General features: G+C 35.9%; 1 protein-coding gene across 22 annotated transcripts in view; it reads right to left on the minus strand.

Moving 5' to 3' along the window:
• The window catches only part of NCOA1 (nuclear receptor coactivator 1), a 241,938-nt gene that overhangs the window by 148,995 nt on the left and 74,317 nt on the right, over positions 1 to 18,626 (minus strand). For 3 of the 22 annotated variants that reach the window (XM_072767523.1, XM_072767532.1, XM_072767533.1), the window contains exon 3: positions 8,302 to 8,354. The exons of 17 other annotated variants lie outside the window; for them this stretch is intronic. The gene's annotated coding sequence lies outside the window, so the exon portion shown is untranslated. Of the gene's footprint in view, positions 1 to 8,301; positions 8,355 to 9,674; positions 9,781 to 18,626 lie in introns of all 22 variants that reach the window. 2 more of the 22 variants (XM_072767535.1, XM_072767539.1) reach the window with 1 other exon arrangement.

Here is an 18,626-nt window from a genome sequence, read left to right on the forward strand (position 1 = left end):
GATATGCCTCAATCCAAAGACCCTGGGAGCTTGGCAAGCTACAGCTATTAAAGTCCCAAAAACAGCTAAAGATCTTTCATAGTCACAAGCTAAGGATGAAAAATATTCCAAATAGTAATAATGAAAGCTACTTTCTTGAGCTTCCACTAAGTGCTAAGAGTTAATATGCTTTGCCTCATATATATCTCAGAACAATCTGTAAGAAATGTACAATCATTCCTGGTCTGCAGAGGAGGACACTGATGCACAGAAAATCAGATAACGTGCCACCTCTGATTCCAGAACCTTGTACTTCTTCTTACCTACAATCACATATATTCTGCCTACTACATATCCAGATGCCACTATTTTTACTCAAGAGTTCTAAATTCTTGTTCCATTTCAACAATTAACTGGCTATGTGCTTAAGTCAAGTCACTTCACCTTTGGTTACTTCACAAAATGAGACAGAATTCAATGATATTAAGGTGTTCCTAGCTTTTAAACTCTATACCTTTATGACTATATTATTAATTTTTTCCATACCAGAAATTCATACCTACCATATTTTGTAGGTCATATGGAATAATTTAGACAATTATCTAAATTTGAACTCATTAATTAATCATTCCACAATCAATCACTGGTCAGCTTTGTGCCAGCTACTCTTCCAGATATTAGAAATACAGTAAGTAAACAAAAAAGTTAAAAATCTCTACCTTCACAGTGCTTAGAATTTAGTGGGGGGAGAGAGACTATACATAAAACAAGTAAGTAAACAATATAGTACATCAGAATATGATATGGGATGCCAGGGTGGCACAGTAGGGTAGGCACCCTACCCTTGGTTTTGGCTCTAGTTGTGATCTCAGGGTCATAGGATTAAGCCCTACATCAGGCTTCTGCGCTCAGCTCTGCGCTCAGAGTGGAGTCTCCCTGGAACTCTCCCTCCCTCTATCCCTCCCTCCTTTCTAAAATAAAATAAATAAATCTTTAAAAAAAAATACATGGTAGGAACTATGGAAAAAAGTCAATCAGAGGAGTTTGCTGATTCCCCCACACCTATTATGAGCAGGGATATGTTAGTCATTAAGGCAAATAAAGACAAACAGTACCCGAGTTCCTGTCCTTGAGCTGATGACACTCTAGTAAACACAAATATGAGGAATTCGAGAAAAGACCAATAAACAAAGTACGATGGGAACACATAGGATACAACCATAAAGCAGAAGGAACTGAACTGCAAGCTGGATGCTGCTTTCTTAAACACACACAACAACAAAATTTAAAAAAAGAGAATCATGTAAAAAAGAATGAGACCTGTATTTTAAAACCACATTTCAAAATTTTACAAACCTTACTGATGCATAAGGCTTTGTATCTTAAAGAAGATACAAAAAAATAGAGACAAATACTATTTTCCTGTTTGGGAAAAATATTATTAAGGCATAAAATGATACCCAAATTATAGGCTTAATACAAATCAAATAACGAAAATACGTTTCAGAAACATAATCATAAGAATCTCTACTATAATTAAAAGGGTAAGAGGATAAATATGTAAGAAAAAACAAATTTTTAAAAAGAAGAGTAAGGAGGGTAGATATACCCTAATGATTATGAAAACAGTTATTAAAATACTTTTCCCATTTGCATTTCCTTCTACTTACTTCTCTACTATTCTATAATTGCAGCCATGTGGTTGGAGAAGTTCAGGAATACGAAGAGAAAGAAATATTTAATATTTACCTTCTGAATTAAAAACGAGGTTTTGCAGTGAGATAAAAACATTTAAAGTTTAGTTTTCCCAAAGGAAAAAAAAAAATCTTTTGACACTAATATTTTCTAACCAAACCTGAAAGACCCAGATTATAGTTTTTTTTTTCCATATTCTAGAGCAGACATTCCTTCTGCATATGATGGCTCCAATGTAAGGCTTGTTACTTAGGATAGGAGGATAAAACCTAGAGAGAGTGTGAATTAAAGCCTCCAATTCCTAATTCTGGCTAGAGGAGTAGGATAAAAAAGTGAGACAGACACAGCAGAAGTGAGTGGACCAACATTCCCAGTACTCTCTCCAGGTAGAGGCTGCAAAAGGAAAAAATGTTTGATGGAATAAGGAAATCTTAAGAGTTAGAATGGCTTCTGCTCTCTTTCCTGCTGAGAATGTGCCAAGTGTCTGCCTTCCAGGAGCATCCCCCTACCTCACACACCATCAAACTCTCACCTGTCCTCTATACACCAGCCCAAGCTGGAGATAACCATCAAAAAATATGCATAGAAGCATGATCAGATTGAGGAAGGGTGTGAGATCAGCTCTGGAGTCTCCCTAATCTATGTACCATGGAAGACACTGGGAAATTCCTGAGGGCTCTAAAGTAGTACAGGAAAGGTGATTAAAGATGCTGGATGGGGAGTTTGCCAGAAGAGGTCACTGTGATTAGGAGCAAAATAACTCCATAGTAGAGGCCTGGAAAAGAGACCACCTGCCCAGAGGGCCAATGCAATGCCCTAGCCAGACCTCAGATTATCTGTGATACCTGGGAAGGTGGCCAATGAATCCTGGGAACCAAGAGAACAGATCTCAAGTAACACCAATTGTGAATTTCAGCCACAGACATCTGAAGAACACCTAAGGACAGTTCTGGTAGTAGTAGTCACAATTGCAGGTACTAGTACAACCACTTATCAAAGGAGACACGAGAGAGAAACCAGAGGAGACAGCACATGGACCATAGGTCCTGACACCCTTCTACCACTACAAGGACACACAAGCCACAGACATGCAACTCTTAAGTCTGGATTTCACTTGGAAAGATGTGAGAGAACAGATATGTGAATGACAATATTCAAACACAGACTGAAATATCCAAAGAGTTTAGTTTAAATTACTATTTAAGAGACTTAGTTTACCAGACTGAACACTCTTCCTCTTGTTATTCAGTGACAAGAGTCCATCAAAACAAAAAGATGAGTTATGGAAAAATAAAGAAGCTACATTTTTCTTTGCACTCCTGAGTATAAGTAAGTTGTAATCCTGCTACAGATTTTATGGTGTTTTTTGTATGTGAGAATTCAAAATACCTCTTGGCACATTACAAACGAACATCACTTTAAAAGTAACAGTAGCTTCCTGGTTCAAGATGGCAGCCTTGACCCATTCATCTACCTCTTCCCTGTCTTAAATACCTCATTGTCAGGAGAGCCTGCGAGTGTAAGCAGACCACAGAACAACTGAGTAAAAAAACAACAAAGATGACCAGTACAACTCTGATGGTAAAGAGTAATTGCTGGTCAACATTTACTATGAGTGTAAAGTCTTTGTCAGAGGACTTATAGTATGAACTCTGAGACAGGGATAATACCAAGCTAGGGACAATATCTTTGGAGGGGGGGAAAAAAAAGACAACTCAGAACTAATCCGAACTCTCCCTGCATACAAATTCCTTCCCTGTAGCTGAAATTGAGGGAGGGGCAGGTCCCAGCTTGTTAGCCTTGTCTCCGCAAGTGCCTGATAAAGAAAAGGGAACTCCACCTCCCATTTGCCAAAGTAGAAAGCCAACCAGCAGAGTCCTGTGGTCAGTGATGATATTCAGTAAAGAAGACAATGCTTTGTTAAAGAATATTGACCTTTCTAGAATTATACCAGTTACCAAATGTTAATAGCATCAGAATCCCCTAAATGTTTAGGCCCCACCCCAGACTTACTGAATCAGGTTTTTGTGAGGTCAGGAATCTGCATTTAAAATGGATCCCCAAGGGATTGTTATATATATTCTAGCTGATAACCACTGATTCAGACCTTCATTTGAAAATACTGTAAAGGTGAAGAGACACAATTTATCAGCTACTTAATAAAAACCAAGAGAGGCACTACGGTGAAAAATCAAGGGCACAATGACCCAAAGAAAAAAGAGTATGGCAACAAAAAGAAATAAAAGGTCCTTAATTTTAATTGGTATCTTCAGGGAGATTCAAGAAGTCAATATATTCATAAAACAAGAAAAATCTATTCATAAAATACAGTAATCAAGGAACAATAAAGCATTTTAAGAAAATAAAGACAAAAATTATTTTCAAAATGAAATAATCTGACTTCAGTGAATGCCAAGAAGTAGTAAGCCCATTCACTACAGCCATCTCTCCCCCTGAATACAGCTAAAAGCTCTAGAGAGAATACTAAAACCAACTACCTGAAGACTCTAACAAGGAAACAATGGCAGGAGCATTGAGGAGCAAAGGCGAAATCTGAAGGAACAATCAATATGGTAGTGAGTTTACTCTTTTTTAAAAAACCTTTCAGCAACCCTGGTGGCTCAGCAGTTTAGCGCCTTCAGCCCAAGGTGTGATCCTGGAGACCCGGGATGGAGTCCCACGTTGGGCTCCCTGCATGGAGCCTGCTTCTCCCTCTGCCTGTGTCTCTGCCTCCCCCCCCCCCCCCCCGCACCATGTCTGTCATGAATAAATAAATAAAATCTTTTAAAAATAAATAAAAATTAAAAACCTTTCATTTACCACTTGGACATGAGGGTGGGCAGAGTCCCAGAATGAGGCTGCAGGTATACACAGCAAAAACTCCAAGAGAAACCCCCTTTTTCTAGCTAGAGTAAAAGGGGCATCTTCGAGCTGGGAAGTTTATGTGTGTTGGGGTTGGAGGGGGGGTAGTTCCCAGTTCCCTAATTTTTTTCCTTTCTCTGCCCTGAAGCAAGCTGAAGTCACAAAGCTATATACCTCAGAGGCAGGACACTTAAAAGCCTAAGAGAAAACCTGTCCATCTGTCCCAAAGAACTAGAAAAAGGAGCCAGGATGCTATGTATAGGGGAAATCCTCCCGATGTATTTTTCTTTTTCCCTTACTACTTCAACCCAGGAGGGCCCAATGGGATACAGCAGGGTAACAGTAGAGAGGGGTAAGGCTAAGAAAGCAAACCACAGCTTTCTAGTGAGAAGGCCAGAAAAAAACTTCTGGGAGCCAGAGGATATAAGGAAAGTCCCCAAGAGTACAGGGACAGAGAAGATTTCCTGACTCCACTAAGGTACATACATACAGAAGCAGCATAAAGAAGCACAGCAAAGGCTGGAGGAATGAACAATGATATAACATGACTGACCATAAAGATAAAATAATGCGATACCAATTTTTCTCCAAATGTATCCTTAATTTGATGCAATTCCGATCAAAATCCTTCAAATCCTTATTTAACTTGATGAATATATTTTAAGTTATTCTGTAAGAATTAAAAGCAAAAGTGAGACACATTATTTTTGAAAGACCAGTAAGAGAAAACTGTAATGTTATAATAACATTAAAACAGGATGATAATTAGGCAGTGATACAGAATTAGATCAAAGGAATATTAATACAAATATGTGTGTATATGGGAATCTTATATATGATAAAAGTAGACTGCCAAAAGTAGGTAAGAAAAGAATCATTCAATAAATACTATCAGAACTTATCAGCTATCTTAAGAGAAGGAAGACAGACTTCTATACAATGCCATTTATTTTAAAAATCCCAAAGGATTAGTTACACAAAAAAATATTCAAAGATAAAATTCTAAAAGATAAAAGATCAAAACCCATGAAAGTATGACCTGATTGCAATTTTTCTCATGATTTTTTTTAAATTAAAAAAGCCTATGAATTTAGGTATGTGTCTGCATTTACTTGATTGAGCGGGACAAATCTTTGGGTATTTCTACCCTAACAGAAGAAATTAGAAGAAATGGTAATGAGAGGAAATCTGAAGGCTTATTTGAAAACTTCTACACATAAAAGGAAATCACAAAGTTAGAGGCAAATAAAAAAAGGTAAAAGTATTTGCAAAAAACATGACAAAGTTAATACTTTTAACATACTAAAAATTTATACACAATGATCTAAAAATCCATAATATTCTGATAGACAAGTGGATAGAGGACCCTAAATATAAAGAAATAACCATCATTGTGCACATTATCAATTCAGCAAACACTGGAGATGAAGAACATCCAATGTGATAACATGGCTAAACAGACATCCTCATTTGTGTTCACTGAGGAAAAAAATGACAGGATCTTATTGGGCAGCAATTTTACATTAAGTAGCAAGAACCTAGAAAATGTTGAAGATCTCTCAAATTATTACAAGTTAGGAGTGTCTTCAATTCTAGACTCACATTTGACAGCCATGTGATATGAGGCAAGTCACACACCATGTTGAGCAACAGTTTCTTCAATGTAAAATATGAATACAAGCCACTAATTCTCAAAGTTGTTGTAATATTTTAAAAAGTATCAAAGCATGTAAAAATGTCTTAAAAACTACAGGGCAGAGCGTTGACCCAAAATCTGTGAACTCTGGGGATTTTGGAAGATCCTTGAAATACCCTGATTGGACATGTGTCAATGCCTGTGAAAAGGGACTGCATACAACTTTAGGTAGACCCTCCAATGGGTTCCTGATCCAAAAGAAAACTGAAAATCGCTACAAGCAGAGAGTAAAATCAAAGTGAAGATATTCTTCCCAATGTCCAGTTTGATACCTCATACATTTTAAGCCCAAATCAAGAATTCATTATAAAAATTCAGGTAGTATTTAAGATGATATTAAACTTACCCTTATTTATTTCAAAACCCCTCAGATTAGTATTTAGTGATTTCCTAGCATGTATTTTTTAAAGGTTTATTTATTTATTTATGGGGGGGGGGCACAAAGGAAGAGGGAGAGACTCTCAAGCGGACTCCACATTCAGTACAGAGACCAACATAAGGGCTAGTTCTTATGACCCTGAGATTATGACCTGAGTCAAAACCAAGTGTCAAACACTTAACTGACTGAGCCACTCAGGTGCCCTGATTTCTCAGTGTATTAATCCATTCTGATGTAGTTGTAAAACGAACCTGAAATTAGGAAAACAATATGACAGTTGTATTTACCTGAATCAATCACACGAAAGTAATGCAATCTACTTTAGAAAATGGAGCAGTAAATAAATTTAATATATTTAAAATATTGTAAAATAATTATACATATCTTAATTCACTAATTCATTAAGATATGTGTAATTAATACATAAACCACACAGGGACATTTCTACTGAAGCAAACAAAAACTAGAGATTTTATGTATATATTTTTAATAAAAATTTGTCATTTTCTCCAAAATAATTAAGACTAAGAGATTAATTCTAAAATTTCCATTGCTAGATGATGAACCACTTTTATTTAAAAAAAAAAATTTAAGCCCTAAATGTAAGCCACAGTGATAAAAGTCTACCCACTCAAGCATATGGCAAACAGACTAAAAGGGAATTTTAACTATAATGAAAACTAAACAATTAAAAGTACTTGAAGACTTCCACTTCTGGGAAAGAGGAGTAGATATATTTTTTTTCCTATTCCTCTCACAAAAATAAGACTAAAAGTCCTGTACATCATATGTAACAAATATAAGAACACCCTGAAGGTAAGAGAAGGCAGACCAGGCAGGGACCTCAGGGTTCAAAGAAAATGATACGGTAGTGAGTTCTATGGGTTTTCTTTTGTGACTTAAATTTATCTCAGTCTAAGAGCTGAAGAAGGTGGCAACCTGGAAATACCAACATATCCAGACCCCTCAAAAAAACCAACCAATCAAACCAAACAAAACCTTATTCTCCTTAGCCAAAAAATCAGAAAGGGGACAGTCTAGATAAAAGTTGTAATACCTAGACAAACACCTAGACTTCCACCCTTGCCAAGCTATAACAGGGAACCCCACACTATCAATGACAGTAGTGTCACAGAAAGACAGCTGGGAGGCATGGTGTTAGCCAAGACCACATGGAGAACTGGACATTCACCTGGAATAACAAGGCTCCCCCTCTTCCTCCCTATGATAGGCTGGTATTAGGAGAGGCCCAGTGAAGTCAGGCCTTTCATCACGGCCCTAAAGAAACTGGTCCTCCCCTATGGAGGCCATGTGGAAGGTAGTACTGAGGGCTCTCCTGACCCTCCTAGCCAAGGAAAAGTCAGTGGAAGCCAGAACTCCCATCCCTGACCAATAGTAATGAAGAATTTCCTTCCAACCTGAGAGTTAATGGACTTCTATCTAACCCTGAACTCCATGCAGTAATGCAGCAAGAAAGCATCCCCCTCTTCATGTTGGAGCAGTGCCAGAGGAAGCCAGTTATAAATCAGAATGTTTAGATAATATCCGGAGTTTCAGAATATAATACTCAAAATGTCCAGGTATCAAATGAACATCATTCATTATGCCAAGAACCAGGAATATCTCAAAATGAGTGAAAAAAGATGACCCACAAATGCCAATACCATGATAAGGGAGATGTTAAGATTACCTGAAAAGGGTTTTGAGCAGCCATCATAACAATGTCTCAAGTTACATACATGTCTAAAACAAACAAGAAAAAAAATAGTCTTAGCAAAGAAAGAAAAGTATAAGTGGAAATTTCCAAACTGAAAAACACAGTAACTGATATGAAAGATTCAAAGAGGAATATGACAGGGGTGCTGGAGTGGTTCAGTGGTTGAGTGATCTTTGGCTCAGGTCGTGATCCCGGGATCCTAGGATCCAGTATGGCATCAGGCTCCCCACAGGGAGCCTGCTTCTCCCTCTGTCCATGTCTCTGCCTCTCTCTCTCTCTCTCTCTCTCTCTCTCTCTGTCTCTCATGAATAAATAAATAAAATCTTAAAAAAAAAAAAAAAAAGATTAGTATGACAGAATGGAATGGGCAGAGGAAGAAAAACCGAACTGGAAGACAGAACAAAAAAACTACCCAATCTGAACAATAGATAGAAAATACTGTAAACAAATTAACAGAACCTTGGGAACCTGTGGAATATAACATAAGATTTATCTTTCATGTCATCAGACTCCCAAATAGAAGAAAGAGGGCAGGGCTGAAAAGGACTCTTAAACAAATGTAAAAGCTGATAACTTTTAAGTCTGGCCAAACACATAAACTTAGGAATTCAAGAAGCTAAGTGAATTCTAAATAGAATAAGCCCAAAGCAATTCACAAACAAGACACATCAGTTACACTTCTGAAAACTAAAGACAAAAAAAAATGTAATGAAAACAGCCAAGAGAAAAAAATGATGCCTTGCCTAAAAATGATGTTTTATAGGGAAAAGACAATTCAAATGATAGATGTCTCATCTGAAAAAAAGGGATAATGGAAGCAGCACATTTTTCACTGAAGTGCACACCTGATCATCTGTTTCTATATCCGTTTTTCTCTTGTTCATGACTCTTGGCATGTGTGGAATCTAGGGACTGAATGTCAGATATTGTGTAATAAAAACTTTAGAGGCTGTGAATGCTCCTCTTTCTCTATAGAAGATTTTCTTCAGTTTCTGGTTGGCAATGGGAGCTAATCCAATCAGCTAACCTGAAGCCAGTTTTCAAACACATTAAGACCTGGTCTATTTCTCTAGTTGCTATGACATAGTTATTCACAGATCTCATCGGAAAGCTGAGGGCATTTACCAGGACTCCTCTCTCTCTCTAGTTACCATTAGACTGCTGAAAACTCTGCTTAGCTTCTCAGCTTCTCAACAACTGCTTTCTGCTCAATTTTTCTGCCTATTAGTTTGTGCTTACTAATCTGCAACAATTTCTAGGGGCAACAGGGTTCAGACTTTTGGGCTCACTTTATGCTTATATTCTCTTCACGGTCTTAGTCACTCAAGTTATAGATCTCTTAGTACCTGAACTCCAAGGCTCTTCACCCCTGTAAGACTGCCAAAGCTCTCCGCAATTTCTATTTCTTAGCAACCACTGTATGTTCAGCTTCCCATCTCTTGGTGAGGTTATCTACAAAACAGTGAAAATTCTCCTAGAGATGTATCATGTTCCTTTTCCCATTGATAAAATTCAAAATCCTAAAATAAAAATCTTTAGCAAATTAGGAACAAAAAAAATTCCCTACTTTGTTAAAATTAGGAACGACAAAAAACTCCCCTACTTTGTTAAAACCTATTAGAAACCAATGGTAAGGGATCCCCGGGTGGCGCAGCGGTTTAGCGCCTGCCTTTGGCCCAGGGCACGATCCTGGAGACCTGGGATCGAATCCCACTCGGGCTCCCGGTGCATGGAGCCTGCTTCTCCCTCTACCTATGTCTCTGCCTCTCTCTCTCTCTGTGTGACTATCATAAATTAAAAAAAAAGAAAAGAAAGAAACCAATGGTAAACATTATACTTAGGAATAAAATAACAGACGCATTTGCATGCAGGTTAAGAACAAGATAATAATGAGGGAAATCACATGTACTATTCAGCACAGTATTAGAAGACTTAACTAATGCAATAAATAAAAGAAAACAAAACATATTCATTCTGGAAAGGAAAACACTCCCAAAACATTATTTCTGTAAGATGTGAATACTTATTCCTATAAAATTAATAGACAACAGAGTGAATCACTACTGCAATTCATGGGAGTACTCAGCATGAGGTCAAGATATAAAAGACAGATGTCTTTAGAGGTATTACATTCTAGGTTTGGGGAAAAGGTAAGGAAGACAGGTAATAACAACACACAAAATAAATAATCAGCTCTGTTACAAGGTGATAAATGCTATGAAAATGTAATGTAAAATAGGGTAAGGGAAAATCAAAACCCCAGCAGGAAGACTACAATTTAAAAACAATCAAACAAACAAACAAACAAAAAAAAACGAATCACTTCATTCTAGAAGAAACAAAAATAAAAATCACCTAGGAATAAAAAATTGTGAAATAAGGTGTTCAAGTAGAAAACTAACTTTCCAAAAGGACAAAACCTTCAAAGCATAAATGGAGAAAGTCAATATACATATTAAAAATATTAATTCTCCCCAAATTGATATATAAATCCAAATAATATGCTAGCAAAATTTTTCATGCCTCTTATGAAGTAGATTCAAAATACAGAGAAAAGACACACATATATGCATAGATATAAATAACAAAGACCATTATGAAAAAAAGCTTTTTTGTCTTACTAGATATCAAAAACTATTTTAACAAGTCATTGAAAGTAGATGGTAATGGCATATAAGCACAAAAAAGGATCAACAAAACACAATACAAATTGTAGAAACAGCACCTGTAAATATGAGCTATTAGTATATACAAATGTGGTATTAGTAGGAAGGCAGACTATGTAATAAATGTTGCCATGACAAATGGCAAACTATACTTAAATAAAAGTAGGATTTATACTCCATATCATCAAAAGGCTTTTAAAAAGAAAGAAATAAAATAGCTAAAAATGAAAATTAAGTCTAAAGTTATTTTTAAAAAGCTGGGGGGAGATCTGGGGGAGTTGTTCAATGGATATAAAGGTTCAGTTTCATGTACATCTGACTAATATTACATTGAACATTAACTAACTGGAATTTAAATAAAACCTTTAAAAAAGTTTCAGTTTGAAAAAAAAAAAGAAAAAAAAAGTTTCAGTTTGGCAAAATAAAAAAGTTCTGGAGATCAGCTGTACAACAATGAAAATATACTTAACACCTCTAAACTGTACACTTAAATCAGTTAAGATGTTTTATGTTATGTGTTTTTTACAATTAAAAAAAATGTTAAGTGAATATTTCTATGCCTGTGAGGAAAGAAACATTTCTTAAACTAAAAAGTATACATACATCATAAAAAGATGGAGAAATGTGCTAATTTTTTGTACAATTTTTGTATATTGGAGGACAATATAATCAAAGTCAAAGCCTAGCAATAACCTAAGAAAAAATATTTGGCATTATATAAGAGAAAAAGAGGATGAGTAATCAAAAGATCCAAAGAAATTAAAACCAGTAAGAAAAATGTTCAAATCCAACAGGAAGAGACAAAACATACATTGAATATGCAATTCCCATTAGAGAAAATACAAATGATCCTAAAAATAAAGAAAACAAGGAACCTCACTAGTAATTAGGGAAATATTAAAAGACCAAGAAAACATTTTCCACTAGTCAATTCAAAAAATGTTGAAAGCTTGATGATAACCGTTCACAAGTGTGAAACAAAGCTTCAAATACTGGGGATCCCTGGGTGGCGCAGTGGTTTGGCGCCTGCCTTTGGCCCAGGGCGCGATCCTGGAGACCCGGGATCGAATCCCACATCGGGCTCCCGGTGCATGGAGCCTGCTTCTCCCTCTGCCTGTGTCTCTGCCTCTCTCTCTCTCTCTGTGTGTGTGACTATCATAAATAAATAAAAATTAAAAAAAAAAAAAACAAAGCTTCAAATACTAATGATGGAGGTATAGATTGAAACAATTGTTCTGAAAGATAATCTTGCAATATCTTCCAAATTAAAAATGCACATATCATTACTATGTGCCTCCTTATACTAGATGACAACATTGTCTAGAAGATAGTCTTGACAAAAAGAAAAGAAATCAAACCTGAATCTCATTAAGCATCCATGCCCAACTAAAAGTTGATTGGAAATACAGAGGACAAGAAAAAAGTTAAACAATGTCACAAAATGCAATAAGCAAGAGCCACAGTGTGGAAAAATCTTTAAGATAAATAGCCCAGTCTCTCCAATCAATATACTGCAAGAATTTTAAAAACAGAGAAAAAAATGGGGAAATGGGGGCAGGAGAAGAAAAGGGGGTTGAGGAGAAGATAAACAGAGAATGGGAGAGAGGGGGAAAAAAAGGAGAAAAACAGATTAAAAGAAACCTTAAGAAAAATAATCACGTACCAAACTAATCATTGTGATCCTTACTTGGATCCCAAATCAAACAAGTAAAATAATAAAAATACAGAACAAAATGTTATTGACATTAAAACAATTGAAAATTTGAACACTGGGGACCCCTGGTTGGCTGAGCAGTTTAGCACCTGCCTTCGGCCCAGGGCATGATCCCGGAGTACCGGGATCAAGTCCCACATTGGGCTCACCTCAGAGAGCCCTCCCTCTACCTATGTCTCTGCCTCTCTCTCTCTGTCTCTCATGAATAAATAAAATAAAATTTTAAAAAAAGAAAGAAAATTTGAACACTGAATATTTAATGATGTCAAAGAATTATTATTCTGAAGTATAATGGTGCTATTATTGGTTTAAAAAAAAAAAAGAAAACACTTATCTTTTCCAGAAATATGTGAAATACTTCAGATCAAATGACATGGTATCAAGGTTTGTTTCAAAATACGAGAGGGGAGAAAGTGAGTGAGAGTACAGATAAACAAGATAGGTCAAGGATTGATAGTTGTTGAAAGTGAGTAGGAATTCATTATTCTATTTGCCTACTTTGGCATATGTTTGAAATTTTCCAAATAATACATTTTAAAAATGTATATACCATATGACTCAGCAATTCCACTCTCTTTATCTTGAAGGAACTCTCATGTAGGCGCATGAGAAAGCACATACAAGGCTAGTTCTGTCTTCATTGTTAGTAGTTTTAAAAAATTATAAACAATCTGCAGTAAAAACCTTGAGGGTTCAAATAAAATTATGATATAGCCATAACAAAAAAAAATGTAGAAACTGAAAAAAATGACAAAACACAGATCTAAACATATTGTAGAGTGCAAAAATCATAATGCCCAACTAGTAAGTATACTATTTATGAAAAATAATCCACACAATACTATATATTTCCTACAACTATGTGTGCATTTAAATCAGTATATTAGGTTTACCAGGTGAAATTGCCAATATTCTACAATTTCATGCCTTCAAAAATGACAATTTCATGAGACCTGACATAAAAGAGTTTTTCTAATTAGCAATACTACCATTGCAGGAAACTCTTTATATTTATATATAATAGATTCCCGAAAACTTGTATGAAAGACAAAAATGTGTGAACAAATGATTTGCTGTTAGAAGGTTAAAACACATGTATGTCCCTAACTTCACCAGACTAGTTATCAATAATATAATTAAAACATTTCTAAATTTTCTTCAAATTCTGTCCTCTTACTTCAACACACAATATGGATTAATATACTTTCATCTGATAAGCATCTGACTAAAGCCAAAGATTTGTACTTTTAATCTTGGTCTTACCTAATATTCGATTTATAAGCATACTTACAATTACCACGATTAATTGAATTTCTTTAATTTTCCACTCATTTTTACAAAATAAGAGCAAGCATTAAAATAGCCCAAGGACTGAGATGCCTGGGGGGCTCAGTGGTTGAGTGTCTGCCTCCGACTCAGGGGGTGATCCCGCGGTTCCGAGATCGAGTCCCACACCGGGCTCCCTGCATGGGGCCTGCTTCTCCCTCTATGTCTCTGCCTCTCTCTCTCTCCGTGTCTCTCATGAATAAATAAATAAAATCATTAAAAAAAATATCCCAAGGACTGCATAAATAATTTTCTTAAAGATGGCTACATTTTTGAAACCAAAATATTGTCCAGACACAATTAGGCAATTATCATGTTAGTTGGTTACAAAGTCTTGTTTTTTCATAAGAAAAGCAGGGTATAATGTGCAAAAATTGTATAAAAAAGTCAAAAGCATAGAAACAAAGGACTGTAAAAAAAAAAAAAAAAGGACTGTTTGTAATTATAATTATTTTTTATCATCACAACAATCCTAACACCATAAACAGACTTCAGGAAGTGGGACTTTACAAATATTTGCAGGAAATATGCAAGAACTGCCTTATTTTCTGTTCTTCCTCTTAGATCTTCAGTCTATCCCCCATCAATTCATTCTCCACATTGAATATTAAAAACATTTCACACATTTCTCTTTAAAAATGATCTGATCAGATCAGGTCATGCTTAAAATCCATTAAGTCCTATGAGAACCAAATGATGTGGTTCCTCTCAACTTCTTCATACCTCTTACCAATTTTGCTACTACTCTGTGTTCTAGTTCTGTAGTCTTTTTTTCTTTTAACTGTAGCTTCACTTTTTAAAAATTACAGTTTATAAACTATCATACAGTAATTTTACTTTTTCATGTGTCTGTGAATTTCAACATACATATAGAATACTGTAACCACCAACATAAGTAAAGGACAGAGAGCCCCATTCCCTGCAAAAAATTTCTCTCATGTTACAGTCACACCCTCCAACTATACCTAAACCCTCACTGGTCTAATCAGAATGACTATCTTTTTATCATATACAAGACTGTCATAAAAATGAAACCATATAATATATGTAACCTTTTTTTTTTTTAAGATTTTATTTTTATTTATTCATGAGAGACACAGAGAGAGAGAGGCAGAGACACAGGCAGAGGGAGAAGCAAGCTCCATGCAGGGGCCCTAACGCGGGACTCGATCCCGGGTCCCCATGATCAGGCCCTGGGCAGAAGGCGGCACTAAACCGCTGAGCCACCCGGGCCGCCCTATGTGTAACCTTTTGAGACTAGCTTTTTTCACCTAGCACAATATCTCTGAGATTCATCCACGTTGTTACATGTATCATTAATTTTTTTCTTTTTATTACTGAGTAGTAATCCACTGTATGGATATACCCCATTTTTAATCTACTCACCCAACAGGAAAACACTGAAGCTGTTTCCAGTTTTTGGTGACTATGAATAAGCTGCTATAAACATGTGTATACAGATTTTTTATGTCATATTAAGTTTTTCTTCTCTAAGGTAAATACCCAGAGGGTGACAGTTGGGTCATATGGTAATATATGTTTAACTATATAAAAAAACAAATTAGTTTTAAGAGCATTTAAAAAAAAAAAATCAGTCATGTTAACCTCAACAGTGAAAGTCACATTATGTTGTACTCTGTGATACAATGTAAAGAAAAGGGCACCCCCTCACTTCTTGTGGTGTTCTTCCCAAAACACTAAGGCCTAAGTCTAATCATTAGAAAAACATCAGACAAATCCAATAGAGGGACATTCTACAAAATATCTGACCAATACTATTTAAAAATGCCAATGCTATCAAAAAGAAGAAAAATCTACCAAATTTTCACAAACCAGAGTAGATTAAGAAAACATGACAGTTAAACAAAATGTGGGATTCCAGAGTAGATTAAGAAAACATGATAGTTAAATAAAATGTGGGATTCTGATTTGAATTCCAGAACAGAAAAAGGACATTAGAAACAAAAAAATTTGGTAAAATATGAATAAAATCTGGAGTTTATCTAAAATTAATGTACCAATGTATGTTTCTTCATTTTAAAATATATATCATGGTTTTTTTTATAAGGTGTTAATATAGGAAATTGAGGTACATGGGCATCCGGTATCGTCTTGGTAATTTTTCTATAAATCTCTATAAATTCATTCCAAAATTTCTTTTAAGAAAAATATGTGCCATTTTATACTGCCCCCAGAAATGTATGGTAGTTCCAGTTTCTCTGCATCCTTGATAGCACCTGGTATTCTCATGAAATTATTTCCTACTTTACTCATTCTAACAGGCATGTACTGATATCTCACTGTGGTTTTAATTTGCATTTCCCTAATAGCTAATGATTTTGAACATCTTTTCATGTGTTTATTTACCAACCTTATATCCTCTTTAATGAAACGTCTGTCTTTTACTCATTTTTAAATTGAGTTGTTTGTTTCTTTACTGTTGAGCTTTGACAGTTCTTTATCATATTCTTTTTTTTTAGATTTATTTATTTATTTTTTATGTATGTATGTATGTATGACAGACAGAGAGAGAGAGAGAGAGAGAGAGGCAGAGACACAGGAGGAGGAAGAAGCAGGCTCCATGCCGGGAGCCCGACGTGGGACTCGATCCCGGGACTCCAGGATCGCACCCTGGGCCAAAGGCAAGCGCTAAACTGCTGAGCCACCAGGGATCCCCTCTTTATCATTTTCTTGGGAGAAATCCTTTGCTGCATGTGATATGCAAATACTTATTACTCTATGTCTGTAGCTTGTATTGTCTTTTAACAGTGGCTTTTACAGAGAAAGAGCTTTTAATTTCTATTAAACCAATCTATCCATTTTTTTCTTCAATGGATTGTGCTTTTGGTACCACATCTGAGAATTCTTTGCTTAATCTCAAGTCACAAAGATTTTCCTTCATGCCTTCTTCCAAAAGCTTTATAGTTTTTCATTTTACATTTAGATCTATGATGCATTTTGGGTTAATCGTCATATAAGGTATAAAGTATAAATCAAGGTTTATTTTTTTGTATATGAATGCAAAGCCATTTACTAAAAACCAGTTACTCTTTCTCTCCTGAATCGTTTTTGAACCTTTATCAAAAATCAACTGGTCATATTTGTGTGCGTCTTATACCTGGATTGTCTGCTCTGTTCCAATGATCTATGTGTCTAGATATTGCCCCTTGCTTATATCACACCATCTTTATTTCCACACTGACATCTCTTAGTACCTTCAATATGCTATACGCTCCTTCCTTACTTAAAGACCTTTAGATATTCTGGTTCTGTCTGCCTGCGCATTCTTCTTCCCCCACCTAGTTACTTCTAACTCATCTTTCAGAATTCAGCTTAAATGTCACATTCTCAGGAAAAACTTTCCATCATCACGGTCAAAGGGGTTTCATGACAAATTAAAAAAAATCAAGATATATCAGTTCAAAGGGGCTTCCAATTATCAACTCAGCAAGAATAAGGACCTACCAAAGCCCTTAAAAAGCTATTCAGATTTTCTAAGGTTTGTCATATCCCTGTGTTTATCTGTCATGACCACCATCCCTTCTCTACCTCTTCCTCCAACCTTTCCCCTATGCTTAAGTGTAAAATCCTAAGAGCAAAAAAAAAGGGGGGGGGCGTATTTGCCATCCTGGTGGCAAGAAAGGGGGAGCTGCCAATAATACATCATTCCACTTGAGCCCTGGATAGGTCCTGGAGAGAGAAGATTCCCTAAGGAACAAAAGAAAATGATGGAACTGGATGAACTTCCTGGGGCCTAGAACAAGGAGGAAATTCATCCAGTTTAACAACAAAAAGGTCTATCCCCAACAAAAAAAAAAGCTAAGGCAGTATTGAGAAACAGGATGATCTTTGTATTAAGAAATCACAATTTAAAGAACTGGTGGGTGGGGGAGGAGTTAAGACTTCTTTTAAAGAGCTTCTTCCCTTAAAATGTGATGTAGTTGACAGTAATGATTTCAACACACTATAATCAAAAAGAAGAAGAAAAAGAAGATGCAGCAGCAGCTCCAAATTAACTAATATTTTCTCCCTTTTTGTATTTAAAGTTTAGTTCGTTAATATACAGTGCAACATTGGTTTCAAGTGTAGAATTCAATGATTCATTACTTACATACAACATCCAGTGGTCATCACAAGTGCCCTCTTTAAAACCCATTATTGGAGAGGATGTGGAGAAAAGGGAACCCTCTTGCACTGTTGGCAAGAATGTGAAACTGGTACAGCCACTCTGGAAAACTGTGTGGAGATTCCTCAAAGAGTTAAAAATAGAGCTACTCTAAGACCCAGCAATTGCACTACTGGGGATTTACCCCAAAGATACAGATGCAGTGAAACACCGGGACACCTGCACCCCAATCTTTATGGCAGTCATGTCCACAACAGCCAAACTGGGGAGGAGCCTCGATGTCCATCGACAGATGAATGGATAAAGAAGATGTGGTATATATATATATATATATATATATATATATATATACACAATGGAATATTACTCAGCCATCAGAAAGAACGAATACCCATCATTTGCTTCAACATGGATGGAAATGGAGGGTATTATGCTGAGTGAAGTAAGTCAATAGGAGAAGGACAAT

This window comes from Vulpes vulpes, chromosome 8 (assembly GCF_048418805.1).
Source record: "Vulpes vulpes isolate BD-2025 chromosome 8, VulVul3, whole genome shotgun sequence".
Lineage (NCBI taxonomy): Eukaryota > Metazoa > Chordata > Mammalia > Carnivora > Canidae > Vulpes > Vulpes vulpes.